This window comes from Harpia harpyja, chromosome 18, assembly GCF_026419915.1.
Source record: "Harpia harpyja isolate bHarHar1 chromosome 18, bHarHar1 primary haplotype, whole genome shotgun sequence".
In the NCBI taxonomy this organism is placed as follows: domain Eukaryota; kingdom Metazoa; phylum Chordata; class Aves; order Accipitriformes; family Accipitridae; genus Harpia; species Harpia harpyja.
The window spans coordinates 16,501,167-16,518,854 of record NC_068957.1 but is presented as its reverse complement, the minus strand read 5'-3'; the positions used below and the strand labels follow the sequence as shown (position 1 = coordinate 16,518,854).

Sequence of the window (17,688 nt, the reverse complement as noted above, 5' to 3'; positions counted from 1 at the left end):
ATGGAATTTATTCTTGAGTCAGTTTTCTTTCTTCTGCTGTTAATAGCCTTGACACATTTCTGTAAAAACCTCAAAAGGTAGTATGGAGATGGACAGCATGTAGATACTGTTATGCCTGTTAAGATTTTAGAATGTGGCTCATCTGCTTTGTGGCTTTCTGTGACTCATTTTTATTTCTTAAAACAAAAAGCCTAATTATTTTATCAAAAACAAAATATGGACTCCACAGATCTTTGGCAGGCATTTGCTACACCTTCAGGTGTTCTACCATGTAAAGCACACTTCAGTGTGTCTACTCTTATCTAAAATTACATATTACATTTCATCTCCTTTGGTCAACAGGGGAGTTACTAACCTGAGTGGCATGGATCATTCTGTGCTCAGAGGGGAGGTGTCAGCAGTGCTTCATGACAGGTATCTTGCAAGTTGTATTGGCTTTGTGTGGCAAGGTTTTGGTAGCGGGGGGGGGGGGGGGTGTTACAGGGGTGGCTTCTGTAAGAAGCTGCTGGAAGCTTCCCATGTCCGACAGAGCCAATACCAGCCGGCTCCAAGACGGACCCACCACCGGCCAAGGCCGAGCCCATCAGCAATAGTGGTAGCGCCTCTGGGATAGATAACATATTTAAGAAGGAAAAAAAGTTGCGGGGCACAGAGAAATGGCAGCCGGAGAGAGGAGTGAGAACATGTAAGAGAAACAACCCTGCAGATACCCAGGTCAGTGAAGAAGGAGGGGGAGGAGATGCTCCAGGTGCCGGAGCAGAGATTCCCCTGCAGCCCGTGGTGAAGACCATGGTGAGGCAGGCTGTCCCCCTGCAGCCCAGGGAGGTCCACGGGGGAGCAGATCCCCACCTGCAGCCCGGGGAGGACCCCACGCCGGAGCAGGTGGGTTCCCGAAGGAGGCTGTGACCCCGTGGGAACCCCGCGCTGGAGCAGGCTCCTGGCAGGACCTGCGGATCTGTGGAGAGAGGAGCCCACGGAGCAGGTTTTCTGGCAGGACTTGTGACCCCGTGGGGGGCCCACGCTGGAGCAGTCTGTGCCTGAAGGACTGCACGCCGTGGAAGGGACCCATGCTGGAGCAGTTCGTGAAGAACTGCAGCCCGTGGGAAGGACCCACATTGGAGAAGTTTGTGGAGGACTGTCTCCCGTGGGAGGGACCCCACGCTGGAGCAGGGGAAGAGTGTGATGAGTCCTGCCCCTGAGGAGGATGAAGCAGCAGAAATAACGTGTGATGAACTGACCGTAAACCCCATCCCCGTCCCCCTGCGCCACTGGGGGGGTCGGTAGAGAATCCAGGAGTGAAGTTGTGCCCGGGAAGAAGGGAGGGGTGGAGGGCAGGTGTTCTGAGATTTGGTTTTATTTCTCATTACCCTACTCTGGTTGATTGGTAATAAATTGAGTTAATTTTCCCCAAGTTGAGTCTTTTTTGCCTGTGATGGTAATTGGTGAGTGATCTCTCCTGTCCTTATCTCAACCCATGAGCCCTTTGTTATATTTTCTCTCCCCTGTCCAGCTGAGGAGGGGGAGTGATAGAATGGCTTTGGTGGGCACCTGGCATCCAGCCAGGGTCAACCTGCCACACAAGTGCCTGAACTCCTGCAGAGATGGCAGTGGGGTTTTTTTAGGATGGCAGCCTGGAAGCTTTTTTTGCCCATCTGGAAAACTGAGGAGTTCTGGAAGAGCTAATTAGAAGATAACTTTAAGAAACAAAAGGACCTAACAAAAGTTAGTGAGTTATAAGCTAATTTGTTCTTAAATAATGGTCTATGTTATTTTCAAACAAAGCAGAAAAAAAATCCAGCTTTAGTCTTAATGGTTCTCTAATCCAAGATTTCTGTGGATTTTTCTGATTTAGTTGATCCAGCTGCCCTTGCATCTGCTTTTAGGTATCCAAAGACCAAATTTAGAACAAGGAGGCAATAACAGTTACTTATCAAATTTTTCAGCGTGCTAAAAATGTTTCTGATATGGCTGGAAAGGGATTTGTGTCTTAAAATATACTGAAATAGCTATTCTGTTTTTCTTGATTACAGTCTACCTGCTATTTAGTCTTTTTGTGCTTATTCTTTTTTTAGAAAGAAAAACTACAGATTTAGGGCAAGAGTAGAGATGATCACTTTGTCCTGGAAGAAATTCCAGCAACCTTATTTCAGTGTCTTCCTTTCTTGAAATAAAGTTCTTAATAAAGGAACAATTATATTTTAGCTAACTGAACCTAATTTCAGGAAGCTATAGAATTGTTTACATTTTTGTGCTGTATTTTGCACACCTGTAATGGTAGTTTTGTCTGATCTGATTAATTTGTTGGAGTGACTGGTTTCATTCTTTTAAAGAAACTAGAAAAATCAGTATGTTTCTAGCGCAGTATCTTTCTGTAGAAAATCTTTTAAGATATACACTATATCTTTGCTAGTTTTCATGCTTTTTTAGTTGAATTAGGGACTTCATGCTTAAATGAAAACAAGCTTAGCTGCCTTAAGTTTATAATGAAATAGCTGCTGGTACAAGTGTTTGTGGCACTCCTTTGTAAAGGAGCTTCATTGTGCCAAGAATGTTAGTTTTGATTTGATTTTTTTCTGAGGATGTGACAGGTCTATTGGGTGCTTTTTTGCACTGCTATATGAAATATAGCAGCATGAATGAGAGTGTTTCAGTAGGGAAACAGTGTTGGTAGGATTTGTTTTCCCTTGTAGGTGGTTGAAAATATTGTTGCATCAAATGGCATTGTCCATGACTAGCAGTTTTCTGTTAATGCTGTTTAAGACTTCTACATTCTTAATTTTGATTGTTAATGACATTAAACCTTTCATTTAACTAGATTAATATATTTAAAGAACTGTTTTGAGCATTCTTCTTAAGAATGAATGCTCAATTATTTCTGTTCCAAAGGTTGTATTGACATTAAGCAACCTTATTTTTTAGCAAATTTAAACTAAAGAAATCTAATAGAGCTGTTTCTGTAGTTTCATTGACTGATGAAGTCACATCACACAAAGTACATCTTGTGTACTTTGATCTCAGTCTAAACAGATAATTCATGGGACAACAGTTTAAATTATTGAAGGTATGTTTTGGCAGTAGCTAAATCGTTCTTGAAGAATGATCCAGCTCATCAGTATGCTGCACTCTGCTTCCGGGGGGATTTTTCACTAGTTGTTTGATCTTGAATTAGAAGCAACAGATTTTCTGCCTCCCCCCCCCCCCCAAAAAAAAAAAAACAAAAAAACCAGGCACACAAGTGCCTTTTGTCTGCTGGATGCGTTTATGGTGACTTGAGCATATTCATTCTCAAGTTTCACTTTTCAGACTTCTGTTTGAGTGAAATTCTTACATACTGCTGTCACTCAGTGAATGCAAAGGGCCTTTTAGCAGTGTTTTGGTCAGTCACGTTTCTGCTTAGCATGAAGAATGGCTGTTCAATGAATAATGCTGTAAAACTTGAAGAAAAAATTCTAAAAGCTTTCCTTAGAGCAGAGTTGTTATGTGTGTTCTCTCCATCTTCAAAAGCTTCCAGTCTCTAGTAATCCCAAACAGTACGTCTTTGCTCCATCTTATTTCCCTCTAGTTTCCCTCTATGATTTTATTTAGCAGTCATGCCTCTCTCTGTCCATAGCAGTAACATTACAAGTATTTTCTCTCCTCATTAGGTCCATTAATTTATGTACTTCGTTCTTAAGCATGTGCACTTGAATGTTTTAGAAGTACCTTTTCATTTGAAATGTGAATATTGGCATTTTCATATGAAGTCTTTTGAATATATTCATGTAAGAGTTAAAGTTAGAAAAGAAAGAACTGGAAAAAATCCTGTGGATTATTTTGAGGAGATGACAAGCTTCTTATTTGTTGGACACTTGTGTTGGTCACATGTGGTCTCAGTATGGTGCGTATGACAGTGTTTGTGCTTGTTTAGGAGGAAATGATTTCTTAACCTCAGTAGAAGAATTAAGCTCTTCAGTAAAAAGTTTTTCTCCAATAAATACTTCTAGCTTTCCAAATTACTTTTTTTAACCAACCACTCCAAATGAAGTAAAAACTCACAGCTTTAGTGTTGACTTGCATTTAAATAAAAGCTCTGGAATTTTTTTCAAGATCGACTAGGTAAAAACAATGGTTTCTTTGTGATGGAATATTTGATAAGAAAGCAAAAGTTGATCTTGTATGACTAGAAATTTATGTGCAGGCTTGATGAATATATTGGAAGCATAACACAGGGTGTACTACTGTTAATATTTTTTTGCATGAAGAAAGGAATGGTGGTTCAAAGTAGAAACACCCTGTTGCGTATTTGAAAGCTGGGTTTTGGTTCAGGTTAACATTCTGGGTTAACTGCAGTTAAATGCCCTCTATACATGGCTTCTGGATCCTAACATCTGTCCAAATGTAACTTTAGTATATGGCTTGTAAACCAGTGCCTTTGACACATGAAATGTTTGCTACTTGATATTGATGTGGGAAGCAAATAGGTGTGGATCTGAAATAGTTTATACTATGTATGAAGGAGCTCAGCCTACTGCTTTTAGTGGGATGGCTAAACTTGCAAACTAGGCTAGCTGCTTGGGAGCCTGGCTGGTTTGTACTGTGTTCAATACTGCGTAAGCAGTTTTTGCTGAAGAGATCTGACTCTGGAAGGTTCTCCAACTGGTGACGTGATGTCAGCAGTGTAATGTAATCTCATGCTGATTGTCACTTTCCCTTTTGTTTCCATATGTCTGTCTTCTGTCACTTGGGTGGATGTGTATTGGTTATAACTGTTCTCTTGATGGCAAATGGTGGGTGTAGTGTTACGAGTAATTGTTTCCCTGCTCAGTTTGGTGTTTATCTGCATGCATCAAGTTAAAAAGAGGGGCTTTATCCAAAGCGACTTTATGCTTATGGTAGGGTGCTTTAGAGTCCTATATCTAAAATAATCTACTCAAACAGCATGTATAGCATTCTCCCTTTGAGGGAGTATGGGATTTGGTTTTTTCTGCATGTAATTTGTCCACTGTGACCCTATATTAAACGGGGCGTAACGCTTTTGGGTACAGACTGACATAGTTCTTAAACTGATAATTTAAGAACATTCAAAAACTTAACCCCTGTTGTTTCAAAAACAAATCATTTTAATATGCAGTTTAATCTGCCTTAGCTAGCAGCTGATCATCTAAACAAACACTTCTGAAATAAAAGTTGTCATCTTGAAAAGCAACAATGCCATCTTTAAGTTCCTTTCTCCCAGAAAATACTTTTGGCGCTAACGTTCAGCTATAATCAATGTCTTCGCCTATAGTCAAATATGGAAGAATTACATTGTTCTTTATTAATAAAGGGAAGTGGAAGAAAATAAAACTCCTCAGTGGGTGCATCTGATTAAGTTTTACTTCATTTTGCTGATAAGAAAAGAAGGCACCTAATTTTGAAAAGGGAAGTATACCTTTCTTTGTGGGTGCTAAATAGTTTGGTACTTCCTACATTTAAAAACAAATGAACAAAAGAAACCCCCAAAACAGCTGAAGGATGTGCCTTATTTGAAGGGGGAAAACCCCCCACACCTGGACACCAAAAAACCTTGCATTATAAAACCCAACCAATCAAAAAAAACCCCCACTTGCATATTCCATTTTTTTTTAATGCTAGAGGTGTTCTGTGTGTGTATGTTCATGTGTGCAGCTTGGTAATACATTTCTGATGATTCCATTGTCTTTGGACATTTGGGATGTGTCTGTGAGTCAGGTTTTAGTTCACTTGGATGCAAAACCAGGCATATATTAGAAAACAGTTGCACAGTGGTGGAGACTATGCTGGAAAAACAGGATACCCAATCTTGCTTGGATGTTCACTGTATGGGGAGATCAGCAGGGTTTGCATCTGAAATTGATTTGTTTTAATGAGCTGCACTTCAAGCTTGCTAACATTGTTAAGGATATCTTATAAAAATGAGAAGTGCTAGGTTATATTTGCATTAGTGTTCTGCCCTAGACAGTGAAAGTTGAAGCAACTGTTAAGTTTTCACATGATCTTCAGAGGTATTATAGAAGTATCCTGTAGGATCAGTGAAGGCTGTTGAGGGAAACAACTCTATTTTTCGGACAGTATGTTCTTCTACAGCCTGGTAACTACCAATCCTATAGATAGATGGACACTGAAATCTGAAATCCAGGTAGCAGTATGATTCCTGCAGGTTGTAGTAAATTCAACAACTGAAAATAACAGTGCATTGTTAAAATGCAGAATTATGTCTGTCAGAGAAAACTTTCAGCTATAACCACTACTATTCTGCCTTGTTACAATATTGTGTGTATATTTATGCCTGACCTTCCCGTGACATTTCTGAAACCTGAGCATCTTGCTAATCTCCTTCCATCTTCCCAAGCTGTGTTATCACATCCAGCTCCATCACATTGGATTCCAAACGTTTTCAGCATGCAACTGCCCTGTTCCAAATTCCAGACTTCTAGTTTCATTCTTCTGCTCCAGCTCACCTGTTACAGCCTAGCTGAATCAAAGCTGACAACCAGATGGGTGGAGGTGTATCAGCCAAGGATCTGGAAGGAAACTTAATTTGAAGTGAATGTGTTTTAAATCTTCAGACACTCTCAATTTACTGCTGTTGTCCCAAAGAGCATGGAGGTCATGTATCAACAAGTCAGCAAGTTCCTCAGTACCTCAGCTGGACAAGGATAGCAAAGCCGTATTTGCAGTTGCTTAAATGTGGATCGACGTGACTTGAGTGAGTCAGAGCAGTGTGGGAGTAAAGCAGAACATGAGAACTGAAGCAGAGGAGTTTGCAGGCTTTGTAAAGCTGTTCGCTCCTAGCTAGAGCAGCATCTTTGGCAGTTGTCTGGGTTCCTCTGCTCTCACAGCAAGGTTTTCTCCTCTCTTGTTCTGTCTCCCCGGTAATTAGAGCACCAATGTGACTGTCTTCAGTTCTGTTTTCAGATAATTAGAGCTGGGCCCATATAGTAATATACATAGTAGTCTGTCTTGGGTTTTGCTCAGGGGCTTTGCCAGGACATCACTGGTCTGTCATTGTAAACCGGAAATCCTTTTTATTGCTGCTGTTTAGTGGGGTGTGACAAAAACGTCGGCCGATGAGGAGTAATTACGTGATGTGTGCTGGCTTGATCTGAAGTTAGACTAGCCATCTCTCTGCTATGCATGGTTTAGGAGTAATGAGGAGTGTTGTTTAAGAACAGGAATGGCCTTGTTCTCTGGACAGTTAACGTACTGGGTTGTAAGACCATTTACAATGCAGAACTTGGGAGCAAAGGGAGGGAGAAGGAGGGTAAATGAACTGAATCACGTTACTGGAATTTGCTGTTAAAAAGAATTTATTCTGTGCATTCAACAATGGAAAGCTAAGGCTCAATTTTATTTTTGCCCTTTGGATTCAGTGTGCTTTCATCAGATTACAGCAGTGAAGTAAAATCTTAGTCACACTGTGCCTTGTGCATTGTTCTAGGGTGTTGATAAAAGATAATCATAAATAGGCTGCTTATCTGCAAATACTAGATTGTTATTTTTATATTGAGGTGCTCAATACGATGGCTGAGAATCCTGGACAACTTCTTAACTGTTTATTGAATGTAATTATTTAACATGCCTGGTAGTCTTCAAAGAGGTCTCTTCTTTTTCATAAATCAGTATTTTGTGCTGAAGTTGAGTATTGCCATTGTTCCTCACTGAAAGCACATTTCAGGAGTCAGCAAAATTTTGTCATGTTTTAAAAAAACCTCTCCCTAGCAGCTGCTTTTTCTGCAGCAAGGTGTTGGTAGTTTGCTTGTGTTTCTACTTCAGTGAAAGAATCGAGCAGAAAAAGGTATGTTTGTGCATGTTGTTGCTTGATTCAGGATATGAGCCAGACCATAAGTTTGCAGAAATTTGATGAGAAGCACTAAAGAAAGAACATTCTTCTGTAATAGTGTTTATGTAAAACTCTGTGGTCCAGTAGTTGCAGTAACTGTTGGTTTCCCTGCACACATTTATTATTCACTGGACAGTTTTTATTTCAGTATTTACAGGGACTCTTGTGGCGAATGTTCCTCTTATCTTGAGCTACCAACTCCATTTCCCTTCAAGTTCAGTACTGACCCTATTGAATAAATATCTGGCTTACTGCCCTGCCCTCCTCCCTTCCTAATCTGGCTGCTGTATCCTGTGCTTTTGGATTTGGAGTAGCGTATGGCTGGCTCAGCAGAGATTTCCGAGGTGCCCCCAGAATTAATCTTGCCGCCTTTTCATGTGTCCAGTATATGCTATTCAAAGGCCTCAAAAGCTTCAGCTTTCAAGGATTTTAGTGTCATGAAAGTACTGAGTTCATTTGAGATTGCCTTTGAATCGCTAGATGCCAACACTGCTTTTAGTTTAAGGTTTGAAATTTAGAATCGGTGTTCCAAGTGAGTGAAGAAATAAATGCTTTGCTAAACTGCAAAAATCATTCAGTGGCAGTTATAATAGTCTGTAAATACATGGGCAGGCAGGAGCAGTTCAGGCATGAAGGCATGACTGATGTCAGTGCTTGATTTTTTTTTTTTTGATTATTTTAACACTTCATAATGTGGGATTATAGCATGGCATTTTCCAGGCAATGCTTTGTGCAATATGCAGCAAGTCTTTGTTCAGGTGGCCACAGTCACATTATGCCTGGTCTGAGTTACTATCATGATTCTTCTGAAGTATTATTGTGCAACTTTAGTGTTATTTATTTCTGAGGTTCTCAGAAAATATTTCAGACAAATAATGTGGTGTTGCAGCATGACTTCTGGTGGTGTTTGTGATGAAAGTAATGTTTTGTACTTCTTCTCATGATGTGTGTATACCCTTCTTCATATTATCATTCTGCCTTGTGTGGGCAAAATGATAATTACAGCATCTCCAGAAACCAAACTGCTGAACTTCAGAATGAGTAAAAACCTTAATTGTAAGAACACGTTAGAGCAAAGCTTTGCTTAACATAAGTTTTGCTTTGTTTGGAGATCCAGAAAGTGATTATACAATGGGACACATATTGCAAAGAGCTGAATATATATAGCTGAAAGAATATGCAAAGGCTTGCGGGAAGGTGTGATGAGCAAGTGGGGATGCTTATAGATGTCGTTGTATTTCAGCTGTGTCTTATGTGGGTTCCGCTACTTGTACATGTAACATGTAACCTGAGCATGGTCTTGGCTTTGTCTGATACCTACACCAAACTTCCTAATTACATTTTAAATTCATGTAATTAAACTTGTGTAGTTCAAAGTTACAGTGGAAAACTATAGCCAGAAATATCTAATTTGTGGGTCAAAGATTGTCTAAGGTTGGAGAATTATTAGATGTTTGTGTTGTGAGGAACAGTGGAGGATCAGAGTTAACACACTTGGAGTCAGTTATCCACATAATTTATTAATGTTATTTCATACCTAATTCTATGCTTGCTTTCTTCTTTCACTGAAGATGCACTGCTTTTTCTGCTTGAGAAATTGTCGGTGGAAATTTGACATGTAGAAATGGTTTTATATTGAAGGCTTATGTTGGAAATGATTAAAAATTTCTTGAAGTTATGGCTTAAATTCATCCTTCCTTGTATGCTTAGCAGTACAGATTATATTGCATAGATTCAGGCATGATACAGAAGGAACAGTGTTTATAGTTGTTCTTATATACCCATGTATTTGTTCTACTATAGTATTAATGATGCTTTGGTAGTGAGAGGTAAGGGGGAGAAGTTTGATTGCTGGCCTTGTATGTGCCTCTGCTTGAGTTGCCTACCATGCCTCTCGGTACAAACCACTGTTTTTAATTACATTTCACAGTTGCTTCTGTGAATCTATGTCGTAAGAAGAAATGGTTACTGAAAAGCTGATGGTGTGATAGCTGAAGCATGTTATGTGAAGAAGTTTCCTCTTGTGTGTGTGTGGTTTTTTTTTTGTTTGTTTTTACCAGACATCTGCTAGTTTCATTTGAAGCGTTCTCTTTATTGTGTTGGGGAGCTGGTGAATAATGACTCCCTGTACACCTTTACTGTGCTTTTTGTGACACTATAGACTCTTAATGTATTTCTTGCCAATCTGTCTTCCATGCTGTTAAGTCCAATCTACAAGTTGTTCCTTGTAAAGAAGCCATTTCACAAGTTTTCTTATCCTTTTCCCTCTCTGCCTTTTCCAGTTCCTTTGCTATGGCTGGTGAGATGGGTCAAAGAGCAGTTCGTATCTCAAACCAGGTACTGTGGGGGAATGATGCTGCATTTGTCAGCAGGTAATAAAGGCTTAGGGACTTTAAGGCTGGACACAAGCTAGTCCAAGCTAATGATGTTGTACAAATCAACTGAAACTTTAAAAAAAAGTCCTATTTTGCATAAGTGTCCTATGTGAAGTGAGTTTTCTGGTTATGCTGGGGTTTTTTTGCCATTTAAAATGGGAATTTATGAAAATGAGTATTTGTCTTGTAGAGCAGTTCTTATGAATACCAGAAGGTGGCATAACTGATTTTCCTAAAAGTGTTTTGATTGCAAGAAATACAGAGGATGCTACTAAGCTTTTTTCAAAGCTGTTGGTCAAATTTTGATCTAAGGAAAGTTGGATCAGTTTAGCCCTCAAATATTTAAGGGTGCTATTTAAAGGGATACTCATTCTGCTCTTTTTCAAAAATGTCAAAGCTCTGGTGGGATTCATGCTGGCTTTTTATATCTAATGTTTTTGAAGTTGGAAGTAGTTTAACTGAAGTGCAGGAGGGAAGGAAGGGGTTGTCCATCATGTGTGCACTGGAATTCTTTCCTGAGCTGTTGTACAGAATTCCAGTCTCCCGTGAACACATCGTTTAGATATTTTGCTTCACCAGTCTGCAAAATGAGACCACTTCCTGCCTGTTCCAAACTATTCAGGTTAGCTGGTACTATGCAAGAATAAATTATTAATGTGGTAACTTATAATTTTATGGTGTAGCAACTCTACCCACATGCAGATTTATAGGTGTACCAATGTTAAGTGTTAGAAGCAGTAAGTGGAAAGAGTGTGCAAAAAAGACCAATAAGCGTTTAAATGAAAAGTTGTTTTCAGTATATGTATTTCATTCTGGCAAACTGGGAACTTAGTCTTTGCGCAGTGTTGCCATGCATTTAAAGACAAGTTGATGTAATAAGGCATTAAATACCATCTCATGTGATGCTTTCCTTCTCAGAGAAGCCTATCTCTGGTGCAGACATCTCCACTATATGGTGTGGATCAAAAAGTACTTAAATATACCTTGAAAGGAGGCATTGTTTCCATTCAGAGATCCAGGGGGACCTATTTGTAGAGCGAGTGTATTGGGCATAATTGGCAAGGTTTTGGTAGTGGGGGTGTTGGTGCAGGGGTGCCCTGTGTGGCATGAGGCTGCCGTGTGCCAGACACAGCTGGGTTGATTTTGCATTAAAACCTTTTTTTTTGTCTGAATAGTTAAATTAATTGGGGTAGGACAAACCCAAAACTTTTGAAGTATTGAGATATATGGAAATTTTTTCTTTCCTTCAGCTCCCTCTGGCAGGCAAACACCTGAATTACAACTGTTTTATTTTGAACTATTTCAGAGAAGGGCTTGTCCCAACTCAAAGTTATCACAGTTGTTTGGTGTTGTATATGTATGCAACAAAAAGAGATTTTCAGCTGTAGAAAAGTAGATGATGGCAGCTGTAGAAATATTTCTTGGTTTAGCTGACTTTTGTACAGTCTTTTTGTGCGTCACAGCTGTGCAATGCTGTTTCACCCCAAGGACCTCTATACCATGATCCTCTGGGGTTTTTTGTGGGTTTTTTTTTTGTTGTTGTTATAATATGGTCTCTCCTGAGCCTGCTGTGATTCACTAGAGCAGCACAGATGAGAGCAATGTTTTGCATAGAGTCTAACATTATTTGCAGAATTGTTAGACCCTTTTTTTTTTTTGCTGACTTAACTGCTCTGAGGGCGGCTGGAAGGGAAGTGGTGCAGCTCTGCTGTTGGTGGCTGTCACCTGGGCCAAGCCCTTCGACCCACCTCCGTGCAGTCCTCTCCTCCTTAGAGCTTCACTGATTTTTTTTCAGTTCTGTTTTTCCGAAGGACGGTTTGTCAGGGTGAAGTGACGTGGTCACATGTACAACACTATAAAGGTGTAGAAAACTGCCTAGAGCATGTGGTAGTGCTGGTAAAATGGCTCAGCAGTGGGACCTGTAGAAGCTACTACATGGACATTTCTGAAAGCACTGAACTTCAGTTTTCATTAGGAGTCAGATGTTTCAAGTTTTATGAAATAAAGCTTTGTAATCAGGAGACTAAATGATTTGACTTAAATATTTCATAGTTTTAAAAAATCCAAATAAGATTAGCATTCTTCTGTGGGCCTTTCTAAAAACAGCTTGTGCTTAGGCTTTTCTCGATATGTACAATTACTCTACGTAAAGCAGTATGTCCTGATTTGATCCTAAATTATCTGGATAGTTATGTTGTCACTAAATATGGATGTTGTAACTGCAGAGCTGTTCCAGTCTGCTAAGTGACTATCTTAAAACTGTCACTTTAAATCTGCTTTTGGAAATTAATTCATAGCTTGCATGTTTGCTCACCATGACAAACTTGAATGAAATAAATAACTCGCATCTTTTGAAACTTTGCCTAGGAACCATACACATACAGTTTTCTTTAAATTTATATTCTCATAGATGCTAGAGAAGAAAGCAGTTTGTAATTTTCTTTCTATAATTTAATTATTACACAGGAATTTTGACATTTGGTGAATTAGCAATAGAATATAATGGTGTATTTCAGAGAAATAGAACTGTTTAATATGAAGTGTCATTTTTGTGATCATTCTTTTTTTATCTTCTGGAAAAATCTAAATGTAAGCAAGGTATACATTTTGAAAGTATCTTTTTTTTTTTTAAATGTTACTAACCACTAAGATTGTGCTAATTTTGTGACATGAATATACTCATGATTGTACACCCTCCCTACACCCCATTCAGCTGAATGTTAAAGGCTGTGCCTTTTGGGTCTGTTGTATTACAACACTCAACAGTGGGAATTTATAGAAAACCTCTTTTTGCCGTAGAAGATGACTAGGTATCTTCTGAAGAGGTAGTATCCAACTCTGCAGAAAACTTTCAATTAAAGCTGTTCCATGCACTTAGGACTGCAAGGATGGTAACAGGTATTATTGAGGTGTAAATATTCCTTGAGCTGCAAACACACATCTTCAGTGTCTTTGCTCCTGGCCCCCTCCCAAGTGAAAGAACCTGTGAAAACTATCTGTTTTTGTCAATTTTCACTGCTGCTGTTGGAATGGAAGAGCATAAAAACAAGAGACTCAGTTATGTGATTTTGCTTTGTTTTTGGGAACAGGTAGTGTGGAGGCTATCACTAGCTTGATTTGCTGTGGAAGGGAGAATCCTGAGCAAACAAACCAGGGAGTTCCCCTACGTTGTCTTTCGGGAAGGAGTCTTTGGATTACACCTACCTTTGTCAAATGGGAAGAGTTGATTCCCGATTGCCTCTGGCTTATAGAAAAAAAAAAAAATTGAAGAAATTTAAAGTATGGGTGTTTAGTACAAGACTCCCTTTGTCCCATGTGGCCCATTCAGCTGTTCAAGCTTTGGTACTATTTCCACCTGTTCTCATAGCATTTAGTTGGAATGATCTGCAACTTGAAACTCCTTTTCTAGTGTAGAGAAATTGTACTTTTTTTTTACTTTGAATGGGAGAAATACTAATATTAGTGATAAATTTTAAACCGAACTTTTGGCTGCGTAAGCCTTTCACATGTCATTGTGTGTGAAGAACTTCAAGTTGCTGTTTCATAAAAATTTGTATCTAACATGCTTAAGACTAGTGGATGGCAAATAATTAAATTGATTGAATCTACGTGTCATATTTTTTGTGACTCCTTAAAGGAATCCAGCCAGCAGCAGTGAAGTGACCATGGGCAGTATGGTGCAGCAGTTTCAAGTCTTCTCCTAGAAGACTCATTCCCATGGTTTGGCTCCCAGGTTGCACATGGCGATTTCTGACAACCTGGACTTGAAGCATCAGCATCTTTCTCGAAACCGCCAGTCTTCCCCGAGGGACTCTGGCCTTCAGCAAAAGATGTCAGACTGCCCACACTGGAAATTTTGTGGATTGTGGGTTAGCAGACTGGATCCATCAGAGGTGACAATGCTGTGGGAATTCCTGCACGCAAAAAGTTAATCTTTTTGTCTTTTAAAGAAATTGAGTCATTACAGAAGCACACAATAAGAGCAATGATCAATGTGCTTTATTCTTGCCTCCCTATGCTTGCTCTTTTCAGTAGGGACTGCTTTGCGTAGGTGTGCAGGACCACAAAAACTCACTGCAGTGGATAAAGACAATAAGGTTTAGGGAATGCAAAATGATTAACAGATTCTATATAAATAATGGAAGAATGAAAGAAAAACTTTTATTTTAAGAATATTTTCAAAATACTTTAATCAACACATGACTAATGTAATTTGCAGTTTGCTGTCTGTGGTGCAGAAATACTGAAGTTCTTAGTGGCTGGTGCTCAATCCTAGCTTCCTTTTAATTACTAAATTGTTTAATATATTTGCATCATATGAGTCAGATGTGTAAATGTGTTTAGGCATACTTTACTAAAATAAATTGTGCAGCCAACAGACAATAACAGCTGTGGAGAAGTTGTTTAGAAATAAATTCTTTGTTGTTCACAGTTTGACCTAATAAAAAATAACTGTTGCTTCAGACCAATTATTTTCAGCAGGGTCAGTCTGGCTGCTGTGACTGTGCATTCAGATTTCTGTGGTGATTTATTATATATAATCACCTAGGGAAGATGAGCACAGTTCTCTGAATAAATCGGTGTTAATTCAAAAGCATTTCTTCTTAGCAGTATGTTGTCAGTAGAGTATATGGGCTTGGATCACAAGTTGGAAACCTTTATGAACTCACTTTAGTCTTACCTCCTATTAAATGTTTAAGACCTTATTTTACCTAATGCCTTTTATGTAAGAGTAGTTTGCCCAAGCAAAGCTGAACTTTTAGTTTTTTGCATATTATAAGCTATAGCTTGTCATTAAGTTAACAGTGCGTCTTAACTTTTGGAAGTGATTCCTTGCTGGAAATCTTACCTCAATTTTAGAGCAAAGCCTTCTTCAAGAATACACACAAGAAAATGCAGAGCATCCATAAGTGGCATAAAATAAAAACTACTTTCATAGCTAGAAATGCACGCTTAGGAATAGATTTGAGATATTTCTGAGACTCTCTGTGTAGTTACAAAATATATCTGAAACTGACTTTATTATTTTAATATATTAACCCTTCTAAATATTAAACGTGTGACTACTACAGGGATTGAGCTTGTTCATTTCTTGTGTCCCCCCCTTTTCCTACAAATTTCTGGGAAGCTGACTTAAGATTTAACCTAAGTTATGTTTTTTTTAAATTGTTTTAAAAATATCTGATTGTGACATGGTAGGAAATGGTGTGGTGTTTAACTGTTTACTGTTGCTGAATAATTTCAGAAACTTCATACTTAGACTATCAAGATATTTTTCTCGTTAATGAATGATACTTGCAAGGACCAGGGTTGTGGGTTTTTGAAGAATGTATGAAATGGAGAAAGTCATTACTCAACACGATTACTTCTCAGTCAGCCAGCTGCTGCCTCCTTGGTTTGCTGAAGAACATATATTTTGGTAGTCTCAAAATCATGTGAGAACACGAATCTTTCTTAACTGAGGTGTCTGGGCGGGAAGGGGAAGTGGCTGTGTCAGATGCAGGGTGATATATATTTGTCATATATATAAATATAAAAATAATGTGTGTGTGTATATATAGTGTATATATATAGCACACATGCTATATATATGAACGCATACACATCTATAGTACGCATATGTATATTTATGTATAAAAATAATTTTCACTGAAATGATGCATCCTAAAATGTTACTGCAGCAATTTCCTCATTTATACAGGAAAAAATGCTGAGTGGGTGGATGGCAAACTGCAGTACTTGTTAAACATGTGGTACATGCCCTGACTGCTTAACTTAATATTTAAAGATTTGGGGATTTTTTTTCCTGTTTTACAAATGGCCCTACACATATTGCTATAGAGACAGGAGCCTGTACTGCTTACAGCATTTAGACAGCAGGAGGGGTTGGCTACAAACCTAGTTTATCTCACTTCTTTATGCTTTACAGTTTATGATTATGCCTTGTTCCTTGACCAGTCAGCCCAATTTAAAATAATTAAATATATTTGATAGTAACTGTTTTGTAAGCATCTCTGTTCCATTTATGAGGCTGTGTGCATCTTGATGTCTACAGTGTAATTGCTTCCAAAAGATGCTGTAACTTATATCTGGTGTCTGAGGGCTTTCCCCCACCCCGGTTATTAAAAAAAATAAAAATTCTTTGAGACAACATAGTGGATAGTAAGTCAAAGTACATGTGTAATTCTCAGAACTGTCTTCAGCTATTTTAAAGCTTATTTCTTAATTTACTTTAATTGAAAGACTGTTTCTTTTTAAGGTCTTTGAGGTTTCTAGAAAAGTTGTAGTGTCAATAAAAGTATTGCCAGGTGCACATTGCCAATTTTTTTCTGTATTTCGATATTTGGGGCATGTTACAGTGTTGCTGTGAGGGGACTGCAAACATAACTATACTGGTTTGCTTTGGATTCCTCTTTAAGCAGAGAATTGCTTTCCCTTTGTATGAATTTTGGTGTGAATATTTTCACAATATATGGTTAAAGAAATTGTATTAATTAACTGACTCGTATATAGGGCAGTACTGTCAACACCATCTTTTAATTATTCTTTTCCAGTAATTGGAACAGCTGCAGTTTAATAGATTGAAAAGCCAGAGGTAGAAGCATAAGAAACATCCATACGAAGGGCAAAGAGCTGAATAAGGAAGCCAATTAAACTATCACACTGTCAGTTTTTTTAGGGAACCTGAAGAGAAATGTTATGCATCCTGATTTGCTCCTATTCAGTTTCTAGACTTGTGCCTTTACAGCTGTATTTAAAATGCTGAAATGAGTTGATGTTGAAATGATTATTGCATTTGAGCTCCATGGCTTTGATGTGAACATTTTACTGGATTTTGATGATTTTTTTTTTCTTCTGATTATTTTCTTCTATATCAAACTGGTCTTGCATAGTCATATGCATCAGCTTAGTGGGCTGGTAGCTGTAAGATACGCAAAAGACCAGAGCAATTCCTTCCAATGTGAAACTGTGTTTCTGCCTTCAGTTTGGAGAAAGCTTTGTTAGCGCTAATATCACATAATAGAGGTTTCATCATATAAAAAATACCTATTTTAAAATGGAAACATGGCTTTGAATCAATGAATTTTTAGAACATAGGTGTTGGGGAAAAATCTCAAAAATTCGGAGATGTTTACTGGTCTTAACACCACCATTTTAACCTATTTTTGTGTGTTGGCATCTTTTCTTACATGAACAAACAGTCTATAAGTAGAAAAGTAGTCTAAAGTTAGATAACATAGTATTTGTGACACAAATATTTAGACCATTCTGTTTACATTTCTAGATGAAAATGGGAGATGTAAATCACAGTCACTGTAACTTGTCCTTTTTTTTTTTCTGTAAGGCTAAAATAAGCCTGGGGTTCTGGAAGTGCAGAAGACTTCTCAGGTCACGCTAGAAAGGGTTTGCAAGACTTGAGAAAGTTTCCATATAGCATAACCCTATTCCACCTAGTGCTTTCAGTTCCTCTGG

The 17,688-nt window shown here is 38.5% G+C and overlaps 1 protein-coding gene across 10 annotated transcripts in view; it reads left to right on the top strand.

The window, feature by feature from the left end:
• KLHL13 (kelch like family member 13) overlaps positions 1 to 17,688 on the top strand; it is an 87,432-nt gene that overhangs the window by 28,289 nt on the left and 41,455 nt on the right. Inside the window, exon 1 of one of the 10 annotated variants that reach the window (XM_052813395.1) lies at positions 397 to 414. The exons of the other annotated variants lie outside the window; for them this stretch is intronic. The gene's annotated coding sequence lies outside the window, so the exon portion shown is untranslated. Of the gene's footprint in view, positions 1 to 396; positions 415 to 17,688 lie in introns of those variants that run through there. 10 annotated transcript variants of the gene reach the window in all.